At 44.4% G+C, this 19389-nt stretch overlaps 1 protein-coding gene and 1 long non-coding RNA gene across 12 annotated transcripts in view; one reads left to right on the forward strand and one right to left on the reverse strand.

Annotated features, from left to right (window-relative positions):
* The window catches only part of ZHX3 (zinc fingers and homeoboxes 3), a 205829-nt gene that overhangs the window by 93598 nt on the left and 92842 nt on the right, over positions 1–19389 (forward strand). The gene's annotated exons all lie outside the window — the stretch shown is intronic.
* LOC309613063 overlaps positions 1–19389 on the reverse strand; it is a 55312-nt gene that overhangs the window by 19938 nt on the left and 15985 nt on the right. Inside the window, exon 1 of the long non-coding RNA XR_014235504.1 lies at positions 1–19389. This exon is cut by the window's right edge and continues 15985 nt beyond it. This is a non-coding gene — a long non-coding RNA (uncharacterized lncRNA).

The following is a 19389-nucleotide window of genomic DNA, read 5'->3' on the forward strand; positions in this document are numbered from 1 at the left end:
CTCGCTGAGAAACATGGTCCCCTTTGTGAGCTCTGTCAGTATATCTCTCTTGAACCTCAAAATTCTTTCATCTTCACCCCCTTTCTCCTTTTTGCTTCCTGTCTCCCAGGATAAGTATCCCAATTCCTTTCCGCTTTTCCTGGGCGACTGTGGTCCAAGGGTGAGAGGTGCGGGAGTGGGGGATGGCTTCTGGGGGGAAGGATGGTGTTGCCGTCACAGGCAAATCGCAGCTCACTCATCCTCCTAGTCGAGGTCCCCTTAAAGCTCCCAAATAGGTTTGGGAGTTCCAGGCTCCTGTAGCTTTCCCCGTGTCATCCTCTCTTGCTTCAGTTCACTGAAAGGAGAAAAGAGAGTATGGGAGTAAGGGTGCCCTTTGCAAGTTGCCTAGTCTAGAACCCTTTTTTTCCTGCAAATGTTCTCCTCCCAGCCAGGGTCCTGCTGGGCACCCTTCAAAGGGACCTCATCCTGGGATCATGTTTGGCCCCATTTGTCCTAATGTCGTCAGAGGCTGTACCTGAAGGGCTTAACGAGAGGACACTCAGGGCACACATCTGTTCCCTTCCCTGCCTGGTTCGTGGCCTCCCCTTCTTTCTCTGCTCCTCCCCAGACCCCCTGCCAGCCAGCCCGCAGTTGCTGACACATCATTGTCTAAGGCAGTGGTTCTCAACAGGGGATGTTTGGCAATGTCGGGAGACTTATTTGATTGTCACAAGGGGCAAGATGGGAGGTGCCACAGGCGCCTAGTGGATAAAGGTCAGGGATGTTGCTAAATATCCTACAGTGCAGCCCCCAGAACAAAGAATTATCTGATCTAAAATGTTAGTACCAAGGTTGAGAAGCCCTGCTGTAAGGGGTTTCCCACACAAGTCCCTTTGTGCTTTCCTCTCCATGTCTGCGCTTTTAGGGGCTTTTGTTAACCCCCAGGGCTCCTCCTGCCCAGTGGGTGGCCTCACCTCTCTGAGGTCTTTCCATCCCAACTTCACTCAGAGCTGATTCTCACCCCAGGGTTTCCACACGGCTTGTGTCCATTCAGTGCAATACTTACTGCCCTTGGCCTTCTAATAGCCCCCTTCAACATGATTTATTCTTTCTCCTTTGAAAGCAAAGTGAGAGCTTGGCTATAATGAGGATGACCATCCAAACCCCAGTTTATATAATAATAATATCCCAAGGCCCCAAACCTTGTATAACATGGAATGAACACTGGACTTGGCATCAGGAGATTCAGTCTGGTCCCCAACTATCACACTCCAGCTCTGTGACCATAGACATAACTATTTCCCTGAGCCCTGGCGTCCACACAAGTAAGGTAGAGATAATGTCCATTTCCTAGGATTGTTTGCAGCTATGAGGAGATGTTCGCTCAGAACCTGGTACACAGTGATCAGTCCAATGTAGGTTGAAACTGGAAATGATTCCAGGGTCCCAGATGTGACCCTGAAAACAGAATTGTTTCCCATTGCCTTGATAGCAGCAATCCTAGTTCCAGATCACATCTCAGTGTTGCTCCTTACATGAGAGTGAGTAGGAGCCGTAGTACCAGCACATCCTGTTCATTGAAGAAGCGCTAGAGTGTTGATACTTTCCCCTAATCCCATGGAAGCAGAAATCCCATATGCTTCTGATTCCCTGCTGTTTTAGGAGGAGATATTTCTCCCTCACTTGGAACATCAGAGCCCTGGAACCATAGTCTGGAGGTTGGGAATTCTGCCCTGCCCTGAGGTAACCAGAAGTCGGCTGGCTGCCTGGTAAAGGGGCTGCTGAGGCATGAGAAGGGACACTGCCTGCATTCACTCTCACCACTTTCTGGTACACGGAGACCAGCACAGAGGAAGTGGTATCACATTTTGTTCAGACATTATGGTACATTTACTTTTTGCCACAGTGCCAAGAGGTTAGAGCTAGGGCTAGGGTTATACAAATCATCAGCAGTGGAAATAACATCTAGTATTTGCCTAAAGAGTTTCAAACTTAATTCCTCAATATGTGGTCTTATCTCTAGAACAGAGAGGAAATCTTTGCACATCAAGGAAGAACTGATTCCATCCTTGGAGATAGCTATGAAACATCCTAAGGCCTGCACAAATGTTGCTGGCCTTCCGTTTTTATCAATGGCTAAGAGTGAAGAAATATTACAGGAGGTGGCCATGGGTGCGAGGCCAGGGGACAGATGGTGTATTGGCAGTTGGGCGTCAGCTCACATGAGTGACAGCAGCATGGGATGGCTCATCCTCATCCTCACACCACGTGCCTTCTTTGGCTTCCCCAGAATCTGGAGGCGCTCAGCTCTGCGTCCCAGCACTGAGCCCTTCACTCTAACGTACTGTCTTGTACTGTCTGTCCACTCTTACGGGATGTTTGTGCTATGGGTTAAGAGCGTAGTTTTGCAATGAGGAAGACCTAGGTGTGAATCCCAGCTGTTGCCTGCTGCTTGTGTGAGTTGAGTCAAGTTGCTTAGCCATTTAACTTTGGTTTCCTAATTTGGAAAATCCATTGATGATACTTAGCTCATAGGATCATTGTGAGGATAAAATTAAATGAGGAAATAAATGTAAAGCAGTTAGCACAGTGCCTGACAAATAGTAATTTTACTCAGCTGGTGGTTGTACTCCTTGAGGGCAGAGATGTGGCCTTGAATCCTCCCATTTCCACCCTGTTAGCACAGAGCAGAGCACCTAGTAGCCCTCAAATATTTTATTTAAAATAAGTGACAGGTACACACATGTACATACAAACACACTCTCAGAGGATAATCTGATAATGACAATAACTTGAAAAACTCTAGGGGTCAGGTTTTTAAAGTGTTGTAGCTAATTTTTAGAAATTTGATATATAAGGAGTCTAAGACAAGTCGATCTCTATTTGTAGTAAGTTAGATCATTTGAAGAGAAGCATCTGGACCATTTCATCTCAGCCCTCTGCTGAAATAACTTCAGTTGGTTTTGATTTACTGTCATGTCCTCTGCCTTCTGGAGGATCAATGTAAGAATGGCCTGTTGCAGTGGGTTTCACTGCATCTTTCCAAACTTAGCCTGCTCTCCTCACCTTTACCTATTTTCCCCTACGTAGAGTTCCAAGACATATGTTTCTTGAGTTTACCTCCAAGGGAATTTGTCTCTCTGTAGGAATAAATGTTCCTCTTTGTTAAATGATAAAGTATCACTCAAAATGCACTTTTAGGACTTCTCTCGTGGTCCAGTGGTTAAGACTCCGCACTTCCAGCTCAAGGGATGCGGGTTCGATCCCTGGTCAGGGAACTAAGATCCCACCTGCTGTGCGCCAAAAAACAAAACAAACAAACAAACACAAAATGCACTTTCACTTTTGCCCTCGATACTGGGTATCTGAGTCAAATTCAATACCAGGTGATGTGTGAAGGACTTTATAATTGTCCCCATTCCTCCCCCATGCCTTCTACCTCCCCACTTCCTCCCATAGCAAACAACGTTTTTGTCTTCTGGTAGATAGGGATTGGTCCCGCCTCAGCTCCAGGGGTGCCCCTTGAGTGTTTAAGCCCAATCAGGTAACCCCTTGCATGTCACCACAGTGATTAACCCAGTGGCAGTCAGTCAGTGTTCTTTTTTTCTTGTGGGATCTCAGTTCCCCCACCAGGGATTGAACCTGGGCCACGGCAGTGAAAGCCGGGGATCCTAACTCCTAGGCTACCAGGGAACTCCCTTCTCTGTTCTACCACTGATTCTTGATCAGTAATTCTCAGCCTTTTTTTTTTTTTAAAGCAATCCACAGCAGTTTTTTGCCATAGAACCAAAATTTTGACACCCCTTCCAGTCATGCACACCTAGAGAATTTGCTGCAAGTAAAGCATTACGGTGATCATAATTGTAACTCTGTCATGGAAGAGAGGCTGCTGTTGGCCCCGCCTAGGTACAAGCAAGCTACTGAAAGTCCTCCTTTCTTTCCTACTGAAGAAAGTATGGCTGGATACAGGGGAAAGAGACTTGTCATAAGCACAACCTTGAATTGCCTCCTAGTTTGTTCAAAACAAAACTTACCAACTCTGGCTATTCCACGTCAGCCGTGACAGAGGCTTGCTGAGCGCCCAGTAGTTCTAGAATGCCAGAGGGAAGGTCAGGCCGAGGCTGGCAGCTGGCCGTGGAGCCCTTATTCTAAGATGGTGCTGCCGCTTTCTTGTGACACTGGAGTCAGAGGCAAAAGGGGCTTGGCTGCCAGTAACCCAAAGGGCTATATTCAGGCAGTGACCTATTTTTACACCGTAATCGGGTTGGGTTTCTCTTTTTCCCTTGTGAGGAGGTAATCTCACATTCTTCTGGGTGTGTGGGAAGCCACTTCCCTGTCACCTCTTTGGCTTAGTGGCTTTTCCATGTGACATAGGTCACTCTCTTTTTTAAATATTTATTTATTTATTTGGTTGCGCTGGGTCTTAGTTGCGGCTCCAGGGCTCCTTAATTGTGGCATGTGAACTCTTAGTTGCGGCAAGCATGTGGGATCTAGTTCCCTGACCAGGGATTAAACCTGGGCCCCCTGCATTGGGAGCGTGGACTCTTACCCACTGTGACACCAGGGAAGTCTCAACATAGGTCACTCTTAACTGGGGGCACAGAAATGTGCTCCTTTTCCTCAGTTGGAGGGTCAGGGTTGATTTGTGAGGATAGAATGAAAGAATAGGAAAGCCTGAACCAAGTGAGGATGGATAGCTTACGAAGAAGAACAAAACAAGGTGAACTGCATAGGGGAAGGTGTTGGGGTAATAGGTCCAGGCTCTGCCCTTTTAAATCCTATCACACGTATGAGCTGATGACTTGGTGTACTCATCCAGTTTGTTTGAGCTCCATGTGTGCGGAGTGATCGAGGCATAGTGATAAAAGGATGACTGCTCTTGCCTCAGCCCATGGCCTCGTGGGGGAGGAAGCTTGTACGCACAGTCACAGTGCGTTGTCGCCAGTGCTGTAAGGGAGAGGGCCGCCAAGCAAGGCTGGGACTCGCTGGGACGGAGGGGGGCGGAGGAGGGTGTCAGGGGAATTCCTGTTGGAGCTTTCCAGCCAGACGCCTTGCCTCGCAGAACTCTCCACTTGAGCCCGTTCACACCTTCATCAGACCAGTGCCTGGTCTGCATCATTTTTGTTTATTTGTTTGTTGCCACTTAGGCATGCGCTTTGTATAGTGTACAGAGGTCAGGTTGTTCGGGTGCATTTCTCCTGCCTCCTCAGGAGACCCTGGGACAGGAGGAGTAGTGTGTTACATGGCTCTGTTCTCCCAGTGGTGACATGCCTGGGGACCATTAGATCTTTACACCTAGAGTGATACCTGCTCCTGCCTCCTCTGCCTGGACAATGCCTCTCACCCTTTGAGACCTGCTCCCACAGGATGTCAGTTCTGCTCTCATGTCCTGAGGAACTCCCAGATAGTACTTCTCTGGTGTTTCCATTGCCTTTTTTCTTTGCTCTGTTAGCACTTACAGCTTTGAGCTCCAACGGTTTACACCTGTATTTATCCATCTCCCCCACTGGACTGTGGCTCTCGGACACAGGGCCTGTGATTTATTCATCGAGGACACACCAGCTGCTTTAGCAGTAGTGAGTCACATGAATGAAGTGTACGTGTCATGTAATGAGGTTCCACCCAGCACCAAGATGACTAAAGACACGGGGAGGACCTCAAAACATCCCTGACTGATTCTCAAACCTTTTGAGCTTGGAAGGTTCTGGAGCATATAGCCTAGGAAGATGTAAAAAGTGACCTGCTGGCATTCAGGAGACAAAGAGGGATTGGAAAGGAAGAGCCGTGTACACCATGGCCGAGCAGAGGGACACGTTAGAGGAGCACCCCATTCGGGTGTTCCCTAACGCTGTATGTAATGTACTCCTGAACGGCGTACAGCATGAGATGTTCACGTGCCAGGTGATGTATCAGAGTCTGAGTTCAGCATTCTAACGTGATTGGGATGCAGCCGTGTTCAGTGTTCACAGAAGTGAGGTTGCCTGTGTAAGAGCCTTCCTGGTACCAAAGGGGAAGTGCAGAGGAGGTGCTTGATACAGATGGATGTAGGGATTAAATGAACATTAGGACCAGTCTGGTATAAGTTTCTCTGGACTCTGTCATGGTTTGTATCCTATATTTTGAGAAATACATATGTCAAGAATCTTCCTTGATTGGAGGACAGTTATGTACACCAGAGGGTGCTGTGTTTCAATTTTCGTATCTTTATTTCTTTTCTATTCCTATGGTTGTGCATTACGTGATTCGTTTGATGATTAGCCAGTTGAGGATTTGCCCTCAACAAAGGATTGTTGAAGGCCTGAACAAACTCTACCCACTTGCTGCTTTCTTAGCATAATAAAGACTATAGCACGCACTCCCTGGGTCTGCTTTGCTGTAAGCTAGTTCTTAGCCATTAAGTTCCTTCTTTAAAACTAGACAGCTTTTGTTATGCTTCAGCTTAAGTCCATTTTCAGTGTATTCTTTCTTTGGTGGAAATGGAGACCATCTGGTCACCATCATCTGTGTAGTAACAATGATTGAAGATGGTTATTAAGTCACCCTTTGGCCTTTTCTCTTGTCTGGGCAAAACTGTCTCTGTTCCTGTGGCCATTCCCCATAAATCTCATTTTCCAACCCTTTAATCATCTTGGTGGCTTTCTTTGGAAACTACATCAAAGGCTCAGTTTCAGGGCCTCTATTCTGGTAGGGTCTGGGCTGTCAGCTAATGGATATGGAATGTGGTTTTAACCATTCGGTTTCCATAGCTAGTCCCCCCCATTTCCAAGCCAATCAGAATCCACTCACCATTAGGGACTGGTTTGCCATCTCTCAATTGTGACACGCTTTATAAATGTTATTACGGTGTTGATTTGACTTAAAAAACAAATGTTAACTTGTGAATAGTTTTAACTATTGGTTGATATACTTTTGCAGCCTGGTTTGTTGCATTTAAGATACTTTCTGAGCTGTCTGATGTTTAAGTGGATATCTTGTCTCTTATTGGAGGATAATCTGAATTTTGTAGTGTTTTCTTCATTTAGTCATTCAACATCTGTGAATGCCTACTGAGTGTCAGGCTCTGTGCTAGGGATCGAGGACCCAAAGATGAACAAAACATGGTCCCTAACTTCAAGGAGCTCAAATCTAAAGGGAAAGTCAGGCACATAAAAATTTACAGTATGGGAATTCCCTGGTGGTCCAGTGGTTAGGACTCTGTGCTTTCACTGCCGAGGGCCCGGGTTCAACCCCTGATTGGGGAACTAAGATCCCACAAGCCATGTGGCACAGCCAAAAAAATTTTTTTTACAATATAAAGTGCAAAGTGCTGTAAAAGGTGACTTAGGTGCAGTGGAAGTTTAGAAAGGCTTCACTGAACATGTCATATTTGAACTGGGTCTGAATATGAATTAGTCTTCAGGGAAAAGGATGGTAAAGTCTAGTGAGGAGACTCTAGTACATGTGAAGGGGAGGAGGCTGGCATGTCATGGGGCAGGGAACTCGGGGCGGCCAGCCATGAACCTGAGTGGCTGGAGAGGCAGGGAGATGCCAACCTTTGAAAAACTGCCCGTGCCAAGCCAACAAGTATCCAGCAGAAATGTAATGTGAGCTGCATAAGTCATTTTAAAATTCTAGGAGCAACATTTTAAAAAATAAAGAAGACATGAGCCATCAAGCCTTGAAAAGACATGGAGGAAGCTTAAATGCATATTATTAGGTGAAAGAAGCCCGTCCGAAAAGGCTACATGGTATATGATTCCAACTATATGACATTCTGGAAAAAGCAAAACTGTGGAGATAGTAAAAAGATCAGTGGTTGCCAGGGGTTGGGGGGAAGGAGGGATAAATAGGTAGAGCACAGAGGATTTTTAGGGCAGTAGAACTATTCTATAGGGTCCTGTAATGGTAGATATATGTTGTTATAAATTTGTTCAGACCCATAGAATGTACAACATCAAGAGTGAACTGTGATGTAAGCTGTGGACTTTGCCTGATGATGATGTTTCCTTGTACGTTCATCAGTTGTAACAAAGGTACCATATGGTGGGGGTGTTGATGATGGGTGGGGCTGCGCATGTGTGGGAACCGGGGGTATATGGGAAGTCTCTACACCTGCCACAAGGTTTTTCTGTGAACCTAAAACTGCTCTTAAAGAACTATTAAAAATTAATGAACAAACAAGTGGAGTTTATTTTAACAATATATTTTATTTAACCCAACTATCAAAGTATTAAAATTTCAACATGTAATGAATATAAAGGTCATTAATGAGATATTTTACATCACTTATTTTGGTACCGAGTCTTTGAAATCTAGTCTGAATTTTACACTTCCAGTGCATCTCCGTTTGCACCAGCCACATTTCAAGTACTCAGTGGGCATATGTGGCTGGTGGCTGTTGTATTGGACAGAGCAGGTCTTGAAGACTGAAGCCTGAGCTTCCCTGATTCAAAAACCTCACTTCTCAACCACACTTCTCTCCTGCTCCCTAAGCACTGTAATGATAAACACAAAAGGAAGGGAGCTTGCAGACTGTCATTGAACCCCCCAGCATCAGCTTTTGCCTGGTGGCCTGAGTTCAGAGCATCTAGAACAGCACCGTCTAATAGAAATATAATGCGAGCCACATGTGTGATTTAAAATGTTTTAGGAACCACATTGAAAAAGTGAAAAGAAACAGATAAAATTAATTTTAAGACTGTATTTAACCCAATATATAAAAAATATTGTTTCAACATGTACTTGGTATTAAAAATTATTAACGAAGACATACAGACCATTGGAAGAGAATAGAAAGCCCAGAAATAAACCCTCACATGAAGTCAAATGATTTTGACAAGAATGCCAAGACCATTCAATGGGAAAAGGACAGTCTTTTCAACAAATGATGCTAGAAAAACTGGACATTCACATGTAAAAGAGTGATGTTGGACCCTTACCATTATACCATATACAAAAATTAATTAAAAATGGATCAAAGGCCTAATTTGAAGACCTAAAACTATGAGACTCTTAGAAGAAAACATAGGGGAAAAGCTTTATGACATTGGATTTAGCAGTGCTTTCTTGGACATAATACCAAAAGCATAGGCAACAAAAGAAAAAAATAGATAAATTGTACTACATCACAATTAAAAACTTCTGTGCTTCAAAGGACACATTCAACAGAGTGGGAGCCCAGCCTGTGGAATGGAAGAAAATATTTGCAAATCATATATTTAATAAGGGGTTAATATCCAGAATATATAAAGAACTCCTGCAACTCAACGACAACAAAAGCACAACCTGATTTTAAAATGGGTGGAGGACTTGAATAGACACTTCTCCAAAGAAGTTATACAAATGACTAACAAGCACCTGAAAAGGTGTTCAACATCACTAATCATTAGGGAAATGCAAATCAAAACCACAGTAAGATACCATCTCACACCTCTTAGGATGGCCACTATCAGAAAACCCAGAAAATAACAAATATTGGCATGGATGTAGAGTAATTAGAACTGTCATCACTGTGGTAGAAATATAAAATGGGGCAGCTACTATGGAAAACAATATGAAAGTTACTCAAATAGTTGAACATATAATTACCATACGATCTAGTAAGTCTACTTCTGGGTATATACCCCCAAAATATTGAAAGCAAGGACCCAAAGAGATATTTGTACACCCATGTTCATAGCAGCATTATTTACAATAGCCAAAAGATGGAAGCAACTCAAGTGTTCATTGAAGGATGAATGGATAAATGAAATGTGTTATATACATACAAGGGAATATTATTCAGTCTTACAAAGGAAGGAAATTCTGACACATGCTACAACATGGATGAACCTTGAAGACGTCCTGCTAAGTGAAATAAGCCAGTTACAAAAGCACAAATACCATGTGATTCCACTTATATGAGGTACCCAGAGTAGTCAAATTCATAGAGATAGAAAGCAGAAGGGTGGTTTCCAGGGACTAAAGGGAGAGGGAATTAGGAGTTACTGTTTAGTGGGGACAGAGTTTCTGTTTTGCAAGATAAAAAGAATTCTGAAGCTGGATGGTGTTGATGATGGTTACACAACAGTGTGAATGTACTTAATGCCCCTGAATTGTATACTTAAAAATGATTAAGATTTTATGTTATGTGTAACATAAATTTTGTATTATATGTAAATACGTACTTTTTTTTACATTATTTTACCACAATATTTAAAAAAAAAATCCCTCTCCTCTATAAAAGATGTAATTACTTCGGAGACCATAGACATTTCAGATGGAAAAAGAGAAAAAGGAGACATGAGTAAGGGACTAAGAAAAATAAGAAACTACCAAAAAATGTAAGCATGTTGATATAAAAAGGTAATTTAAAAGGTACTGAATTGGCGTTTGTTCTGTCTCTGCTTTAAATGAAGAACTCTGTTCTACTAAAGAAAATTATTAGTGAGTTATTTTACATTCCTTTTCATACTAAATCTTCAAATCCAGTGTGTATTTTACCCTTATAGTACATCTCAGTTTGGACACACCACGATTGAAGTGCTGAATAGCCACATGTGGTTGGTGGTTAAAGTATCGAACGACATACGTGTAGAATCTTCTGATTGGAAGTAAGAAGCCTTACAGAAATTCTTGAAACCAAGGAGTGACATGAACAGATTTGTGTTTTCAGATGTTGAGCCTGGTGGCAATGTTAGAAGTGGACTGAAGGGGGAAAGAACTAAGGGCTGGGAACCTGAAGGGTTGTTCTAGGACTCCAGGCCAGAGCAGACGAGGGACTGAATTAGGGTAGAAGACACGAGGATGATGCCAGTAGCCATCGTTTATGGTGCACTTGCTAGGTGTCACGCATGGTGTTGCACCCGTTATACCCAGATCTTCATTTTTGTAACAACTCTGAAAGATTGAGACTGTTATTTCCACTTGCAGAGGAGGAATGGAGACAGAGGAGGCATGAGCACCTTGTCCAGGGTACCCAAGCTCACAGGAGGCAGAATCAGGACATAAACCAGGACATAAATGCACGTAACCACTGGGCTGTGTCTTGGAGGAATGGAGACAGGTCGGATTTGAAACATTCTTCCATGTATAAGATTTGATGGCAGCCGGATAAGGGGAAGATGGGAGAGGGCTGCATAAAGGATACAGGAGTGATTTGGAGATCAGATCTCGTGCTTGGGAATCTGGATGGTTGATGAGATGTGAGATGAAGATCTAGGCAGTAGAACATGGTGACTGAATTTTTTTGTTTTGCTTGTTTTGTTCTGTTTTGAGGGGTGAATGCCAAGATAAGGGGAGGTAGAAACTGTGTCTAGTTTTAAAAGACCTACAAGAACCAATAGCAGTTGGAAGTGATAGATTTGGAGCTTGACAAGTACTTTATGGCTGGCAAGGGCAATTTGGAAGTCACTTGGGTACAGGAGATTGCAAAGCCCTAGGCAGGGGTGAGTTTGCTCCCTTGTGGAGAGCTTCTCGAGGTGTGGGTGTTAACCTCCTTTAGGTCCTGAATGACTTTGAGACTCGCCGCCCCGGAGTCAGAAAGAGCCACTTGACTGGTGACCTTAGTGCAAGTAGTTTGGGCAGAATAGGAGGGAATGGAGCCTGCAGTGTGCCAAGGACTGACTGAGCAAGGAAATTGAGTAAGTGTGAGAGTGGGAGCTGGCTGTGCGGGGGAGGCGTGGGCGAGGGCCAATTAAGGGGATGATCTCTGTTCTTATGAGAGTTAAGTCATATTTTAAGTAAAGTCAGATGAACTTTTGTTGTCCAGGATTATCATAGAAATACCACCACCGTGTAATATTTTTTTTTTTTAGAGATTTTTTTAAATTAATTAATTAATTATTTATTTATTTAATTTTTGACTGTGTTGGGTCTTCGTTTCTGTGCGAGGGCTTTCTCTAGTTGCGGCAAGTGGGGGCCACTCTTCATCGCAGTGCGCGGACCTCTCACTATCGCGGCCTCTCTTGTTGCGGAGCACAGGCTCCAGACACGCAGGCTCAGTAGTTGTGGCTCACGGGCCCAGTTGCTCCGCGGCATGTGGGATCTTCCCAGACCAGGGCTCGAACCCATGTCCCCTGCATTGGCAGGCAGATTCTCAACCGCTGCGCCACCAGGGAAGCCCCCGTGTAATATTAAAGCAGCCTTTCATTTAAAAACAGATAAGCAAATAGATGATGGCAGGCACATCACAGCAGTTCTCATATATACCATCAAGAGGAGTTCTTAGAAACTTTTGATTTAGGCTCCTGAAATCTCATGGCAAGAAAATAAATATGTTTACTAGTTTGCAGCAGAAGTCACACCTCCTCAAACACTCTCCTGAGTGTAGCAGTGGTGGGTGTGTGTGTGCGCGCACCGGCGCACGTTCCGTAGGAGGAGGGCTGAGGTGGGAGTGGGGAGATGTGTGTACTTTATTCCTGGTTTGACGATGTTTGTGAGTAAATAGTTGTGGGAATTTTATATTTTGCACAATCATAGCCCCTCTTATTACTGCTTTATAAACTAGAGAAGGCGTGAGTGCTGAGGCCTATTGCTCCTCCTTACCCCTGGGTGACCTTGGCACCCTACGGTTCCTCAAAACAGAGCCACGTGCCCCCAGAAGGCCCCTAATGTGTCTTCCATCTGGCTCTCAACACCTCTGTTCTGTTGCTCCTGAGGACAGTAATGTGAAAGTGATCCTGAAGAGTTATGAGAAAACGTGGAACTTTGTTGATCACATCCAGTTGGGCCCTTTGGTCGAACGTCATAAGATTGGAAGTGGGTTTGCATACAAATACCCTGGCTCTGTCACAAGGCTGTTAAACCCAGTGAATGTTATTTAATCTTACCTGTCAAGGGAAACGAATAACTTCCTGATGAGATACTAGCAGCATTCAAAACATTACTCATCGAGAATTCCCTGGCAGTTCAGTGGTTAGGGCTCGGCGCTTTCACTGCCAGTGTCCAGGTTCGATCCCTGGTTGGGGAACTAAGATCCCGCATGGCGCAGGGGAGAAAAATTACTCATAAACTGAACATTATTAAAACTGTACTGGACCAACTGAGGTTATGTCACAGCCCTGCACTGTTCCAGGGGCCTGGGCCCTGGCCTCTTGCAGCTCCGTCCTGCTTAGGCCTGGGGCAGGGCCCTACTCCAGAGGAGGGACCTGGAGATTTTCCAACAGAGGGGAGAAGGAGAGGCTTAATAGCTTCCCTCTCTTCTTGACAAAGATATAAATTCAAATTTTGACCTATGGAATTCACTTAAAAATAGAGGAACCTGGAGGACATCAGAAAGGACTAGGGAGTGAGCTTGGGACAGAGATAACTTGGTGACAGGAGCAGAAAGGTGAAGGCCGATATGACCTCTGTGACTATTGCTGCTCCACTGGCATGATTGGTTTGCGGGGAGTTTAAAAAAAAAAAAGCGATCTCTATCCAAAAGTATCGAAAGCAGCATCTCAGAGATCTGCACACACTTGTTTATATGAAGCAACATTTTCACACTAGCGGAAGGTGGAAGCAACCCAAATGTCTGTCAACAGATAAATGGATAAAAACATGGTCTACACATACAATGAAATATTCGGCCTTAAAAAGGGAAGGGCATCCTGTCACATAGTACAACCTGGGTGAACCTTGAGGCCATAATGCTAAGTGAAATAAGCCAGGCACAGAAACACAAATACTGCACAGCTCCACATCTCAAGTAGACAGACTCTTAGCAAATAGAATGGTGGCTGCCAGGGGCTTGGGGGAGGGGAAAGGGGACCCATTGTTGTTCACTGGATATAGAGTTTCAGTTTTGCAAGATGAAAAGAGTGCTGGAGATGTGTTGTTCAACAGTGTGGGTCTAGTTAATCCTACTGTACACTTAAAAGTATTAAGCTGGTGTATTTTGTGTTATGTGTTTTTTTAACACAACTTTTAAAAAAAGCAAACAGGATAAAAGAGCGGATGTACCTTTTGCTATTCCAGTTAATTGTCATCCTCCAGTGGCCAGCCTCTGAGTGGAAGGTGGTAGAATTAGGGCAGCCGCAATTGCTGCAGTAACTGTGATTTATTGAGTGTTACTGTGAACGAGGCAACACGCTAAATGCTTATGTGAGCTCATCAATTCACTGAATATCATGTCAGCTCTGTGAGGTAGGCGTTATTGTCTCCATTTTACCAGTGAGGAATTGAGTCATTTGCCCAGGAATACGCAGTTCACAGTGGCAGGGCTCTGGGACACAAACCCAGCTCTGTCTGGTATTAGAGTTGTTAACCCCATTCTCAGCTCCCATTTATTCATCCATTCACTCACTGAAAATCATTATTGTGTGCCAGGCACTGAGCTGGATGCTGAGGACACTGGGGGTTTAGGCCCCGACTTTATTGAGCTTACAGCCAACTGTGAGAGACAGTAAGCAGGAAAAGATGTGAATAAGGAGCCAATGCCAAATTTTGATAAGTGTTATGAGAGAGACAGGGCGCTGTGCTAGAAGACTGTTCAGGGTGGAGGTTGGGCTGACTTAGATGTTTAAAGAGGGTTTTCAGAGAAGATCTCGCAAGGGCTGTTATCCCTGGGGAGAGAGGTGTTAGCGGCATGGAGGGGCCCCAGATGCCATCCCCACCCAGGCCCTCTGGAGGCCACAGGAGCCTCATTGGCCACAGAGCTGTGATCCATGTGGCATGGCTGTAACGAAGACAAGAAACCAAAACATTTCCTCCTTAAGACAAGAAGGTGGGTATGTGAGGGGAGGGGGAATAGGATGAAGGCAGTCAAAAGGGACAGACTTCCAGTTAGGAGATAAATAAGTACTAGGGATGTCATGTACAACATGATAAATACAATGAACACTGCTGTATGTTATATAGGGAATCTGTTAAGAGAGTAAATCCTAAGAGTTCTCATCACAAGGCAAAACAATTTTTTTAAATTTCTTTTTCTTTAATGTTGTATCTGTCTGAGATGATGGATGCTCACTGAACTTACTGTGGTCACCACTTCGTGCTGCAGGGACGTCAGATCGTTAGGCTGTACGCCGTAAACTTAGGAAGTGCTGTAGTCAATCACGTCTCAGTAAAACCGTAAGGAAAAAAAAAGAAGACGAGAAGGTAGAATTCAAAGGGGAAGAAAGCAGAGCACTAACTGCTCTATCAGAATTGTAAAATGTGTACTCCAATGGCCTCGTGATGAAAGAATCCCAGTCCCACCAAATTCCAACGGTGTTCCCTTGTCCCACTGGGTCACCTCACCTCTCTGGGCCTCAAATCCCTCATTTGTGTGGGCAGAAAAAGAAAATAGAACTTCTCCCTGGATAGATTTCTGGTAGTATTAGCAGTGGTAGTAGAATGATTAAAACACTGCCTGGTTTAATTCTCTTCTGTTTGGGCTAAATTTTGAATGCTTGTTTGGTTCTAATTGCCACATTTTGAGAGAGACATAGAGAAAATAGAGAGTATTCAAAAAGCAGGTCACTAGAGAGAGAGTGGGTTGAATTCGGGATGCTTACACTGCAGAGGTGAATACCAAAGGATGAAATGACGACCTTCAAGTGCGTGAAAGGCTGATGTATAGAGAGAGTTGACTGCTCACATAGTGAAGAGCGTTGACTTGTTCTGTGCCTGTTCAAAAGACAAATCTAAAACCTGGGAATCAGGTCCAACTAAGAAAAGAGCTTTTAATGAATTGTTGTAAGTGATAATGAGCTCTCAGACCATGGAGGTACTCAAATGGAGACTGGATAACAGGTTGCTTGTAGGATTTTTTGATTGGGAAAGAGGTTGCTCTGCATGTACTGTCCCATTCCTCCATCTTGGATGCTTCGAAGTCACTTTACAACCCTGGCTTTAGGCTGGAGGCAGGCGGAGTATATTTAGCTGCAGGTATTCTGTTTAGCTGTAAGTGATGCGCCCTTGCGCACCACTACAGAAGTTAAACACAAGCCCATCTGTATTGATTAGAAGTTTGAACTATGGAGGAGCTCTACATGGTGTTGGGCCCCAGTCACGTATTCTTCAAGGCCCTCTGCCCAGCCCCAGCAGCCACTCACTGCTTCACTTGTTGCTGTTTGTAACAACTCACATACTTTAGGAAAGGGGTTAACATTTTTCCATGTATATATTTATTCACATTTCAATCTTTTGTTTCGAATATCTAGCACCTTCACATTGTTCGGCATTTAAAACGGTTCACAGGCAAAAGCTTCCCTGTCACCCCGTCCCCCTCCCCAGAGGCAGCCGCTGTTACTAGTTTCTCACGTCCTGGTCTGGGGAGATTTGAAGTGCGTGTGTACATAAGCATAAGCACGTGTATGTTTTTTCTTCCGCACTGTGCTTTTTAAAAGACAGCATATGTCAGGACATCTTCACACTACTATGTATAAAATAGATAACTAATACGAATAATAAGAACCTGCTGTAAAGCACAGGGAACTCTACTCAATACTCTGTAATGGCCTAAATGGGAAGAGAATCTAAAAAAAAAAAAAAAAAAAGAAAAAGAGTGGATATATATACGTATGTATAACTGATTCACTTTGCTGTATACCTGAAACTAACAGAACATTGTAAATCAACTATACCCCAATAAAAATTAAAAAAAAAAAGACATCTTGAAGCTTAATCCACAGCAGTGTAAAAAGTGTGCCCCACTCTTTTTCACGGGTGCATGTTATTCCCCTTCCCCTATTTGTGGGGCAGTTAGGTTATTTCCAGCTCTTTGTTACTGCAGGGTTGGCAGTGGACACCTTATACCTGCAACACTGCGCTCACGGACAAGCACATCTGCAGGCTCCGTTCCTAGAAGCAAGACTTGCTGAATCGAAGCGAGTGAGCATTTGTAATTTTGTTAGCTATTGTTAAATATTCTCGGTAGAGGTTTTACCAGTTCTCACTCCCACAAGCCGTGTGTGAGAGCGCCTAACTTCCTCACTCCCCTGCCAACTCAGTACATTGTCACATGTTTCCAGCTTTTCCACAGTAAGTGAAAGAAGGAGAATCAGAGTGGTTTTAATGAGTATTTCTCGTACTCTGAGTGCAATGGAGCATCCTTTCTCGTGTGTGAGCTCTTGCTGGGCTTTGTAGTGGGGCCACTGAAGAAAGTCCACGGTGCAGGCTGAGCCTGGGAGGCGAGAGGAGAACAGGGCCCCCAGGGGGGAGAGCCAGAGAGTTCGCTTTAGATGAATGTTCCTGAGAGGCTCAGGCGTGCCCACAGGCCTGCAAACTATCTAGCCTGTAAAGTTTCTGACCCACGCTGGAAAAGTTCAGTTAAAACAAAACCAATGCAATTCAGAAGTAAAACCATATCCAGAACAAACCATTTCCTATTTTGCTCTCTTGAATTTTTAGTTTTAAATTTAATAAAGTAATTTACTTTTGTACTTGGAACAGCATTGGGGATTCAAGTGCATTTCCCCGTAACATGATTAACTTTGAAATGCGCCGGTTCTGACTAGTTGGCTTTCAAAGTAGCCTTGGTTTGTCCCCAGCTTCCCCCTGTCCCCACCTCCTCATCCTCCAGCCCCCACCCTGCTTCCCATAGTTTCTCTGTGGGTTCGAGCAGGTTTCGGCAGACACCAGAGTTTTCACTGGGACACTGGCCTTGCACAGCCTCCCTGCTCATTAGCAGCCTGACCCATCAGTTCTCTGAAATTCTTATGTCCAAAGCAGCGCAGTCCAGTTTTCCACCTAGAAAGGGACCTTCCAGTCTCAGTACGCATTTGCTTTGGCTTTTGATAGTAAGCTTCCCAGGTTCAAACCTATCTTGGTTGATGGCAGCACCACCCTTCCAGTTGCTTAGGTCAAAAACCTCAGAGTCATCCTTGATTCCTGTGGATGCGATGTTCACATGCTCCATCCTTAGGGAATCTTGTCAGCTCTACTTTCAGAATGTGTCCAGAATCCAGACATCTCTCTTTACCTCCACCTGTACTATCCTGGTCCAGGCTGTTGTCATCTCCTGCCTGGATTGCTGCCATACCCTCCTGACAGGTTTCTGCTTCTCCTCTTGCTTTTCCTGCGGTCTGTTCTCAACACGGCCAGCAGATGCGTCCGGTGGGACACAAGTCAGATCACATCAGCCCTCTGCTCCAAGCCCCCCCAGGGCACTGCCCATCTCAGAGAAACCCAAGTCGTCACAATGGCCCTGCACAGTCTGCCTCCTCACCTCTTTGACCCTGTCTTCTCCTGCTCTCTCTTGACTACTCCCACTCAGCTGTACTGGCCTCCTTGCTGTTCTTTGAACAAACCAGACACATTCCCACCTCAAGGTCCTTGCACCAGCTTGTGCCTGTGCCTGGGACACTCTTCAACTCCAGAGGGCTCACTTCCTCACCTCTGAGTCCCTGCTCCAATGTCATGTTCTCAGCAAAGCCATTCCAGCCACCATATTTAACATGGCCACCTCATCGCCTCCCCACCTACCACATTCCTTGTCCCCCTTCCCTGCTTTATTTTTCTCCATTGTACTTACTCCTCTTTAACACACAATTTCACTTATCTATTTGGTTTATTGTCTGTCCCCTAAACTAGAATGTAAACTCCAGGACAGCAGAGAATTTTATATCTCTTTTTTGTCTTACCCATATTCTAGCATCTAGGACAGTGCCTGGCATGGGGTAGGTGCTTAGTAAACATTTGTTAAATGAATTAACTTTCTTTCTTTTCTCTATCAAACTTGTTCTTCACAGTCTGCCAAACCTAAAGGGAAACAATCAAGTGTTGTATTTTGGTAGTGGTATTGGGGGTGAATTAAATCCAAGAGCAATGCTTATATTTTTCTGGGGAATTTCACAGTGTAAATAATCTGGCATCACTGGGTAACAACTTTTATGGAAGGATTAAGTATGACGCATGAAACTCCATTAAGAAAAGTGATAAATGCATTCAGACTCCATCTGGAGAATTCGATTTGGATTCAGGTGCCACTCTTAAGAGGGCTCTAGGCAAATAGGAGCACCTTCAGAGAAGAGCAATTGAGATGACGCCAGACATTCCAACCCATGACCCCAAGTGCAGGAATGAGAATGACTGGCTTGGGGGGTAAAAGACTCTTAGGGAACATGATTCCTTTTTTCAAATGTTGAAAAAGGTGTCATGTGGAAGATTAATAGGTCTTCAGATCTTCTCTGTAGACCTGTTGTCATCTCCTACTCCCCATCAGAAGCAGACCCAGCTTTGGTGGAACCTGAACATTAGGAGGGCGGGTCTCCTGAAGGGGGGAAAAGTGTCTAGAATATAAGCATAAACTTATAAAAATATAGATACATTCCTTGGAAAGTGCCCATCAAGTGAGGGTCCCTGAAGCTTCAGCTTCTTTAGCTTCACGGGAAATCCACCACATTCAGACTCATATGCCAGCAAAACCGAACTCCTCGGTAGCTCTCCAACCATGTCCCCTCTTTCCTCTGTGGCTTTGCATAAAGAGTTCCTCTGTCTAGAACACCTTTTTCTCAACATGTCTGCTTGGCAGTATCTACTCATCCT

This window comes from Balaenoptera borealis (assembly GCF_965194805.1).
Source record: "Balaenoptera borealis genome assembly, chromosome: 16".
NCBI classification, from domain to species: Eukaryota; Metazoa; Chordata; class Mammalia; order Artiodactyla; family Balaenopteridae; genus Balaenoptera; species Balaenoptera borealis.